Raw genomic sequence first — 10944 nt, 5'->3', positions numbered from 1 at the left:
GATCCCATATGGATGCCACCGGTTCTAATCCCGGCAGCCCCACTTCTCGTTCAGCTCCCTGCTTGTGGCCTGGGAAAACAGCTGGTGACGGCCCAAAGCCTTTGGGACCCTGCACCTGTGTGGGAGACCCCGAAAAGGCTTCTGGCTCCTGGCTTCAGATCAGCTCAATTCCAACCTTTGCGGCTGCTTGGAGAGTGAATCAACAGACAGAAGATCTTCCTCTTGGTCTCTTCTTCTCTATATATATCTGACTTTCCAATAAAAACAAATATTGTTTTTAAAAAGAAAATCCAACTCAAAAGAAATTCACTCATTGGAAAAATATTTCAATTTCTTCTATGTGGCAGGCAAAGGTCTAGGTGCTGGAGAAAAATCAGTAAATAAAGTGAAGTACAGCAACTCCCTTGAATACAACACTGTCCCAGGAGAAGATGGAACCCCAGTGGAACTGCCTCTAAGAACTGAAAAACTAAATTTGTTTAATATTCCTCTTGTTCCACTACAGGTCAGGAGTACAGAGAAATTCTCCACCTTCTTAGAATGTTTGAGGAAGACTTTAATTGTAACTTATTATTTATAGATAACAAATTCTTAATGGCCTTAGACATTAGAAAAGCCATAGAAATGTGCAGTGGGATCCAAGAACAACCCTGACACCTCTTAAAAGGAGGTTGTGTGTACAGAGCAGGAGGGGATCTCAGGGTGGAACAGGAGGAGAAGAGGAGGTCTGTATCCTAGTCCCGGAGACTCCTGGAGGCCTTCCAAGTGCTTTCGCCACAGAAGCGAAGGATACTTTGTCGAGGATTGTCAGTATGGACACCGAGAACCGTATCCGACTGCCTAGGAAATCACAGGGAATATGAATTCCCTTAGAGGCTGAGAACTCTGAGGTCACTCATTTCCTGTTGGATTTCTCACATGGGATGGTAGCAGCCCCAAACCCTCTCATAGGATCTGTTGACATCGGAACTACAGTCAGGAGCCGCGGGTGGTACTCAGAGATAAAATGGTTGTAAATCTCCTTTGGACTCAGGAGAGGAGCTTTCTCTGGTCCTTACCTAGTTCTAGCCTTGGCTCCCAGGCCTCTCTTACACCGACCATCAGAGTTGCTTGTGAGCCCCAAAATTAGTTCAGATAGACAGATACTAATAAAGGTCAGCTAGTTGATAATCACGCAGCTTGTACCTTACTGATCAGGCTTCCCATCTGGCTTTTCAGATAGAGAGAGAGACATAGATATAGAAAGTCGGGAACAGCCAGGGAAATGGCCAATTAGCCTATAATTGCTCAGCCTGTACTTACTGGTCAGACTCCCTATTTGCTTCTCCTGGACTTTCTAGATAGGATGTAGACTTAAATTCTTACTCACTCACTGGGTTTTGGGGGATTTCCCTGCTCACCTGCCTAAAACTTTTCTATTTGTCAATTGTTAAAATGCAAAGTTCTGTAAAACCATGCTTAATCACTATATACTGCAAAGTTTAAATTGTGGCTTAATTTTCTCCCGAAAGAACTTTATCAATTTATGACTGTTAATGCTAAATAAGATGTAACTGCATAGAAACTTTGATATTAAGTTTGTACTTAGCTGTTATATATATGATGGATGTTAATGTTGATGCTTCCACTGTTCCTGTGCCACTCTGATTTAAGTTAAACTCAAAAACATGTTAGCTTGGGAGAAAAAAAAAAAGGTTTATAGCAGCTGGTTGTGTATATACTAAAATTGAGATGTCAAGGAAGTAGTTACAGGATGTGGTCAAGAACTTGCATTTTCTAACATGTTGGTCACTCAATACCATGTTGATTGGCTTCATGGTTAATTTCGATGTTTCTTCCTGTTGTTGAAAATGTGTAGTGACATCTCATTGGAGATGATATTCTACCAGCTGTACTTTCAGACCAAGGATGGTCTCCCAATGAAACTGTTGAATTTATCTGGACAGTGGGATGCTGGACTCTCCACATGGTCCATACCCGCAATGAAGGAATCATGACAGTATATGATCTGTACTACTGTAACAATATGGAGGAATTCAATATGGGGGAGGGCTTGGAGAGGGGCTGGGGGAATCCCAGAGCCTATGAAACTGTGTCATAAAATGATATGGAATTTTAAAAAATTGTTATAATGAAACTGACATTCTAGGGGGAGAGGTGATAATTAAAATAAATAAGCAAGTGATGTAGTATATACAGTGGAACGAAAGGAATGGGAAGGGGCTTTTGATTTTAAACAGGTGATCAGAGTAAGCCTCACTGAGTAGATGGTATTTGAACACAAGCTTCTAGGAACTAAGGCACTTTAAGGAGTTGCACTAGCTATTAGTTATTCATTTTTTTACTTACTTGTGTGGGTTTTTTTTTTTTTCACTTCTTGAAATTCTTCCATCCACTGGTTCACTCCCATAATGCCACAACATCCAGAGATAAGCTGAGTTGATCCAAAGCCAGAAGCCAGAAATTTCTTCCAGGTCTCCCACATGGGCATAGTGTCCCAAGGCTTTAAGCCATTCTCCGCTGCTTTCCCAGCCAGGCCACAAGCAGAGAGCTGGATCGGTAGTGGAACAACTAGGATACCAACTGGCACCCATATGGGATGCTGTGCTTGGTGGAAGATTAACCAACTGGGCCATCATGCCAGCCCCATTTTTTATTTATTTGAAAGGAAGAGCAACTGAAAGCTTTTGCATTTCCTGATTCACTTCCAAATGCCCACAACAGCTGGAGCTGAGGCAGGCTGAAGCCAGGAGCCAAGAACTCCATCTGACTCACTTGCTGCCTTTCAGGAGCATTAGCAGGAAGCCTGGGATACCTGGTATCCCAAGTAACTTAACCTGGTGTCCCAAGTAACTTAACCTGATGTACCACAACACCTGCCCAAGAGTAAAAGCTTCAAGCATAAAAGTAAGATCCCAGCTACAGCAACTGCTTAGGTTGCATTGTACCTAGGCAAGTGTTACATAGCTGGAAGAAAAGCAGGCAATAACTGCCGGGCATCCTGGACCTGGTTAATCCAAATTTGTGTTAATTATACCAATGTACTGACATAGTTGCCTATTCTATTTTAAAAAATATACATATGAGTCATATGCTGGCACACCAGCAGACAGGGTTTAGGGACCTGCGTGCAAGTATGTGTGGACCATGGGTAGGTAGGCAGGGCCCAAGGCTGCCTCAACACACCACCAAGAGAGCCTGGCTTAGGGATCTGCATGCTTACAGGCATAGGGGGTTGTGGATTACTATGGAAGGAGGCCTGGGGTATGTGAGAAAGGACTGCTGAGGGAGAATGAGACAGGTGAGGAGCGACTTCTGGAGGACTTTCAGCTAAATGTACTTGTAAGTAAATAAGGGGACTAAGACCAGGTGGTTTGGTGGTAGGAAACTGGAGGATTTTTCGGGGCCAAACCAATACACTTGCCCATGTGGGAGACCTGAGTTAGACTAGTGGGTATTGACCATCATGTACCAGCACACACTAAAGCCATGGCTTGGGGGCCTGCCTGGCAGAGCTCAACCACAGCACCCACCAGTGAATGTTGTGGCAGGGCATGGATCATGACACTAGCCAGCATGCAAGAGAAGTGGGAATCCGGGAGGATTGTGGGTTCACCCCTGTGGGACTGCCATACCAGCTGGTTTGCTCAAGGGCTTTGGAGTAGTGATGGCCTGAGCTATGCCTGACCACGAAACTTAACCAACACTCATAGGTACTGGAGTTGGGAACAGGCCAGGCTGGTCCAGACTGAAGCACCCACAGGCATATCCAAGAATTGCATGTGGGGTGGACTAGGCAGCAACATCCATCAGCACACACAAAGGTCAAGATTTAGGGGGCAGACTGTGCCAGATAGGGCCTAGCACCTGCTGGCAAGTCTAATACCTGGGTCTGAAAGTGTGTTGGTGGGGGAACTTGGGGAAAATCCCTGGTGGGCCATTGCTCCTGCTGGTGAGTATGTGAGTCATGGCTGCTTCACCTGCCCACAAGCATGTGGGTTGGCTCTGGTGGGGAGGAGAGAGTGTTGACCTGGCAGGATTAAGCCAAACCATAGCACACTGGCATGCACAGGAGCCAGGATGGGGTGCGGGCCATGCTGAGCTAGGCTAGGCTGTCAAACCTACTGGTTTGCATGAAGGCCAGGGATGGGAGCAGGCTGGACAGGGCTGGGTTGCAGCAGCCCTCAGCAAGAGCTGGGCCAGGTCAGGCTGCAGCATCTGATGGCAAAGGCCAAGATGGGTGATGGGTTCTGCAGGATTGGGTCAGAGCAACCACCACACACACAAGATCTGTGGCTAGGGGCAAGCCTGGTTGAGGAGCTAAGGAGATACCCCGGTTGGGTTGTGGTCCTCACTGGTGAATGCAAGAGCCAGAATGGGGCTGGTTTATTGAACTGGACATGGCTGCAGTATCCCTCGGCATGGGTGTGAACTGGGTCTGGGATGTGCCAGACTGGGCTAGGCTCCAGCACCTGCTAGTGCTCACAAGAGCCAGAGTGGGTTAGGACAGACTGGGCTAGGACTTGGCACCAGCTAAACCACGTGAGAATTGGGTCTGAGGGTGGGCTAGGCAAGGTTAGGCTGTAGCACCCAACAGTAAAAGCCGGAATGGGTATGGGCTGGTAAGGGAAGGCCACTGTACCTGCCAAGACAGGAGGTGGGCCAAGTCAGGCTCGACCAAGGACCCAGCAGTGTCCATGAGATCTGCCACTGGGAGGTGACCTGATAAAGGAGCTTGTGAAACTCCACTGTCAAGACACAGTCCCCAGGGCCCAGCGTGGTAGCCTAGCAGCTAGTCCTTCCCTTGAACACACTGGGATCCTATGTGAGCACCAGTTCTAATCCCAGAGCTCCACTTCCCATCCAGCTCCCTGCTTGTGGCCTGGGAAAGCAGTTAAGGACGTCCCAAAGCCTTGGGACCTGCACCCGCATGGGAGACCTGGAAGAGGCTCCTGGCTTCAGATCAGCTCAGCTCCAGCCATTGTGGCTGCTTGGGGAGTGAATCATCAGATGGAAGATCTTCTCTGTCTCTCCTCCTCTCTGTATATCTGACTTTCTAATAAAAATAAAATAAACCTTTGAAAAAAAAGACATATTCCCTGCAGGTGAGCCCAAGAACCAAAGCTGGAAGCAGCCCAGACCTATCCAGGTTACAGTATCTGCCAGCATAAATGTGGGTCAGTTTATAACACCCACTGGCAGATGTCAGAATTAGGAGCAGGTGCAGGACAGTTCAGGTTGTATCATACTAACCAATTCACATTAGGGCCAAGACTGGGGGCAGTCCAGGCTGGGCTAGGCTGTATTACCCACCAGCATGAATTGGAACTGGGGGTATGCTGGGCCAGGCCAGGTTGCAGCACCAGCACCAGCAAGTGAATGTTTTTTTTTTTTAAGATGTATTTATTTTATTACAAAGTCAGATATACAGAGAGGAGGAGAGACACAGAGGAAGATCTTCTGACCGAAGAAGATTCTGACCGAGGAAGATTCATGCCCCAAGTGACTACAATGGCTGTTGCTGAGCCAATCTGAAGCCAGGAGCCAGGAACTTCTTCCAGGTCCCCCACATGGGTGCAGGGTCCCAAGGCTTTAGGCCGTCCTCGACTAAGGGCCTTCCCAGGCCACAAGCAGGGAGCTGGATGGGAAGTGGAGCTGCTGGGATTAGAACCAGCGCCCATATGAGATCCTGGGTGTGTTTAAGGTGAGGACTTTGGCTGCTAGGCCACAACACCGGGCCCTTTTTTTCCCAAGATTTATTCTATTTTCATTGCAAAGCAGATATACAGAGAGGAGAAGAGACAGAGGAAGAAGGGTTTCCTCAATCTTTTTTTTTTTTTTTTTTTTTTTAAAGATTTATTCATTTTATTACAGCCAGATATACACAGAGGAGGAGAGACAGAGAGGAAGATCTTCCGTCCGATGATTCACTCCCCAAGTGAGCCGCAACGGGCCGATGCGCGCCGATCCGATGCCGGGAACCTGGAACCTCTTCCGGGTCTCCCACGCGGGTGCAGTGTCCCAAAGCATTGGGCCGTCCTCAACTGCTTTCCCAGGCCACAAGCAGGGAGCTGGATGGGAAGTGGAGCTGCCGGGATTAGAACCGGCGCCCATGGGTTTCCTCAATCTTAAAGCAACAAAATCAACAGCGTCTCAGAGCTATCAAACCACTAGTACCCTCAGAATATGCTCGACATCGGGGACACTATGATGACAGCGAGTGACCATCCCTTATCCTCGGGTACTGGTGTGGTAAGGCTGCTGGGAGCAACCCTCTCTCCTCTCCCCACTTTTCTCAGATACAGGAAAAAGAGAGAGAGAGAGAATGTAGTCAGTTATCTCATCTATTTTCTCCCATTCCTCGACCCTTCCCATCCTAATCTGGGGTCCACATGGGCATGTATCCTGCTTGACTATGTAAACATCATCAAAAATAAAGTAAATGTATTATTTTCTAAAAAAAATAGGAAGAAGTCATCTTTCCTAATACTTCTGGAAACTGCAAATTCATTCAGCTGTGTATATTTGCTTCCAATTTTCCATACCACATTATGGCCATAATTAGTCAGTGCACCAAGTCCAAGGAGCCCTCAATGAATATTTATTGGTGGATCGGAACTGACTGCCTTGGAAACTTCGACCCTTTGTATCAAAACTTTGTTCAACTTTGTGATAAGATTTACTGAATGGGCACTTTAATGAGGGCACAATTTAGGAAGCACAGATAGGGAAGGATGGAAGGTCATCTAACTCTGTTATTCTGTTCCCTTGCCCTTTCAAAATAACGGTCCCAATGAGACCGTTTAAGTAGGCTTTAAAAAAATGTATGGGGCAGGCCAGGCACGATAGCGTAGTGTAATGTTTAAAGTCCTCGCCTTGAATGTGCCCCGGGATCCCATATGGGCTGTTAGTTCTAATCCCAGCAGCCCCACTTCCCATCCAGCTCCCTGCCTGTGGCCTGGCCTTGGGACCCTGCACCCACGTGGGAGATCTGGAAAAGATTCCTGGCTTCAGATTGGCTCAGCTCCAGCTGATGCAGCCGCTTGGGGAGTGAACCATCGGATGGAAGAGCTTCCTCTCTGTCTCTCCTCCTCTCTATATATCCGCCTTTCCAATAAAAATAAATAAATCTTTGAAAAAAAGTTATGGGGTGAAAATGTTACCAAATTTATAATGTGTAAATTAGCAAATAGTATAACATTTAGTCTAATGTGTGTTGTCCCAAAAAAGCAATTTCCTAGGGAGGTCAAGGCTGAAGAAGATTCTCTCCTTGACCAAACTACCCAGACTCCTCTGAGCTCTCTTCTTTAGGCCTCAACTTCAGCTGTAAAAGCTTGAACCAAACAGGAGCAAAGATTCTGATAACCCCAAGCTTCCACTCTAGATTGATCCTGTTCTATGTTCTTGGGAATATTCGAGGTTTACCAAGAGTTTACTGTTGGTTCCAGTCAACATCTGAAAACGGGATTCCTCTCTCCCAGTCTCTGTGGGAGCCCCTTAATCAATTCAGTTAAGAGCCAGTTAACAAAACAAAAAACAACAACGAAAGAGCCAGTTACAAACTCAGATTTCACAGGTTAACTTCTCACCTCCTCGACTCTGCTTGAGCCCCTGTGCATTTCCTTCCTTAATCCATCATTCTGTCCTTTTCAAATGTGTAGTCACCTCTGTGCAAATGCAACTTGACTTCTGTTCACACTGGACTTTTCTCCCTATTACAACAATATATTACTGATTAACACCCATCCCTATTGAAACTCAGCCCCACGCCATGTTTTGAACGCCCGCATTAGATACCATCAGCCCTAGCCCTTCACAGCCTCCTGGCCTTCCTCTCTTAGCTTATTTGTTGTTTTTGCCTTGGCTTTTGATAGTGAATCAATGATTGATTAAAAATTGACTCACTAAGTAGAGGGAGTGGAGGGAGTAGAAGGAGTGCAGGGAGTGGTGGAGCCACACCTATAAGGTTCTCAGTCACTGGACTCAGGAGGTCATTTGGGTCTTGAATAGATAGCGTTTTAATAGTTGGTCCTGTACCTAGAAGTTTCTTTTCCAGGAACTTCCAGGCCCAAAGGAAAAAAAAATATATATAACACCTTTAAGTAATCTCCAAATGGACAGGAACCCATCTTGCCATCATCAAAATCCCCGAAAGGACCCTCTGTCGCTGACCATAGGGTGACCATAGACACAACAGACCAGCCAGGATCTTGCAATTTTTTTCTTTTAAAATGTATGTATATATTTTATTAAATCCTAACATTTTGAATATGGACATGTAGATATTTCTTTGATTGACAAGACACTATTTATACATAATTACTCATTTACATCTAAAAAATAAACACATTAAAAAGAAACCATGGGGCCCAGTGCAATGGCCTAGCAGCTAAAGTCCTCTCCTTGAAAGCCCCGGGATCCCATATGGGTGCCAGTTCTAATCCCAGCAGCTCCACTTCCCATCCAGCTCCTTGCTTGTGGCCTGGGAAAGCAGTCAAGGACGGCCTAAAGCTTTGGGACCCTGCACCTGCGTGGGAGACCTGGAAGAAGTTCCTGGTTCCTGGCTCTGGATCAGCACAGTACCGGCCCGTTGCGGCCGCTGGGGAGTGAATCATCGGATGGAGGATCTTTCTCTGTCTCTGCTCCTCTCTGTATATCTGACTTTGCAATAAAAATAAATAAATCTTAAAAAAAAAAAAAGAAACCATGAAGGCACCTACAGGGCCATTTGTAGAGTGAACTAGCAGATGGAAGATCTTAGTCTCTCTCTGTAAATCTGATTTTCCAATTAAAATAAATAAATCTTTAAAAGGAGAATTATTAATTTTTATTTATATAAGGGAAACTACTTTCATGTTCACACATTCAGTTTCAAGAACATAGTGTTCATCCTCCCCTTTTTACTCCTTCCTTTCTGATTTAGGAACCTGCACTTCGCAGCCCCTAACTTCATCTGTAGGAAAGTTTACTCCCAATTCCTCAGGGAACTTGGAAGCCTACCCATAGCTGCCTGGCTCCCCGCTGTGCGTGGCAATCAGTTCCCACTTTCACCTCCAGGCACCAGTAATTGGCTTTCTGCACGTTGGTCGTTGGGCAAGTGGATCCAGTTTTGGGGATTCTATAGCAACTCCTCCAACCAGTTTTGGGGGTTGTTCTGTATCATTACCATTTTACTGCATCCTGTCTTGTTTATTTTAGACAACAATCAGCTCTCAAATTCTGCCACTGTTCCAAATATTTTGCTTCTTCTTTGAAGCTGACTTGAAGTAAAGTATTTTCATGCCTTCTTCACATCTCATTTCTTTCATATTCTTGATGGTCTAAACAATATTTCCTCTATCATGGATAAGACAGGAAATTCACAAGCAATATAAGAAAAGCTAAACAAAATTGACCACATAAAACCCAAACATTTTCTGTGGCCATGGAAAAAAATTTACAGAGCAGTTTTGACTCACTTTTTAAATGTATTAGTATTATTGTTATTGATATTGTTATTGTTATTATTTTAATGGAAAGGCAGATTTACAGAGAAAAGGAGAGACAGAAAGATCTTCCATCTGCTGGCTTACTCCTCAAGTGGAAGTAATGGAAATAGCTGAGCCTATCTGAAGCCAGGAGCTTCTTTTCAGGTCTCCCACGTGGTTGTGGTGGAGGAGGCCAAAGAACGTGGGCCATTTACCACTGCCCTCTCAGGCCACAACCAGGGAGCCAAATGGGAAGTGGAGCAGCTGGACATGAACGGTTTGCCCACAAGGGGCCCCAGCACATTCAAGGGAAGGATTTACCCACTGAACCATCGCTCCAGGCCTTTGGCTCACTTTTTTTTTTTTTTAAAGATTTATTCATTTTTATTACAGAGTCAGATATACACAGAGGAGGAGAGACAGAGAGGAAGATCTTCCGTCTGATGTTTCACTCCCCAAGTGAGCCGCAACGGGCCAATGCGCGCTGGTCCAAAGCCGGGAACCTGGAACCTCTTCCAGGTCTCCCATATGGGTGCAGCGTCCCAAAGCTTTGGGCCGTCCTCAACTGCTTTCCCAGGCCACAAGCAGGGAGCTGGATGGGAAGTGGAGCTGCCGGGATTAGAACCGGTGCCCATATGGGATCCTGGGGCTTTCAAGGCGAGGACTTTATCCTTGGCTCACTTTTAATCCAAGGAAATTGTGCTACATTGGACATTGGTGGAACATAGGCAGCAACATAATTATTTTGAAATTTGATAATTAGTTAAATACATGAGGCTACATGCAGTTCTGTGGAATCTTAACTATGTTTGAAAATATTCACTATGTAGCATAATGTGAAATAAAACAAAGTGTTAGGATATCTATAAAACATCTCATAGGGAGGAAAGCAGATAATAAGGTATTTGTATACCTAAATTGAATAAAAGAAGGAACCTATAAAGGCACCGGAGTTGTGGCACAGTGGGGTCAATCTATGGCTTCTGAAGTAGTTTCCCATTTCAGAGCACCAGTTCCAGCCCCAGTTCTTTCACTTTCTTCTTCTTCTTTTTATTTTTTTAATTACATTTTTTATGTTGCTTACATAGTTGACAAGGATGCACATTAGGACCACTGATTAAGGTGGAGTGGGTGAAAATATAATGGGGAGGTGAGTGGAAGGTTGAGGGAGAAATGAGAGGGGATATCTTCCAGCTGCCAAACTACACTCCCGCTCCCTGCTAATGCTCCTGGGAAAGCAACAGAACATGCTTCAAACACTTGGGTCCCTGCCACCCACATGGAAGATCTGTACGGAGCTCCAGGCTGCTGGCTTCGGTCTGGACAGCCTAATGTCTTGCACTGATTTGGGGAATGAACTAGTATGAGATGATCTCTATTATCTTTCTGTCACTCTGCTTTTCAAAGAAATAAAGAAAAAAGAAATTTTTTTAAAAGGAAGGAAATACATAAAATGTAGCAGCTCTAGGGTGTGAAA

Source organism: Ochotona princeps, chromosome 8, assembly GCF_030435755.1.
Source record: "Ochotona princeps isolate mOchPri1 chromosome 8, mOchPri1.hap1, whole genome shotgun sequence".
Taxonomy (NCBI): Eukaryota; Metazoa; Chordata; class Mammalia; order Lagomorpha; family Ochotonidae; genus Ochotona; species Ochotona princeps.
The sequence above is the reverse complement of the archived record's forward strand: the minus strand, read 5'-3'. Positions refer to the sequence as shown.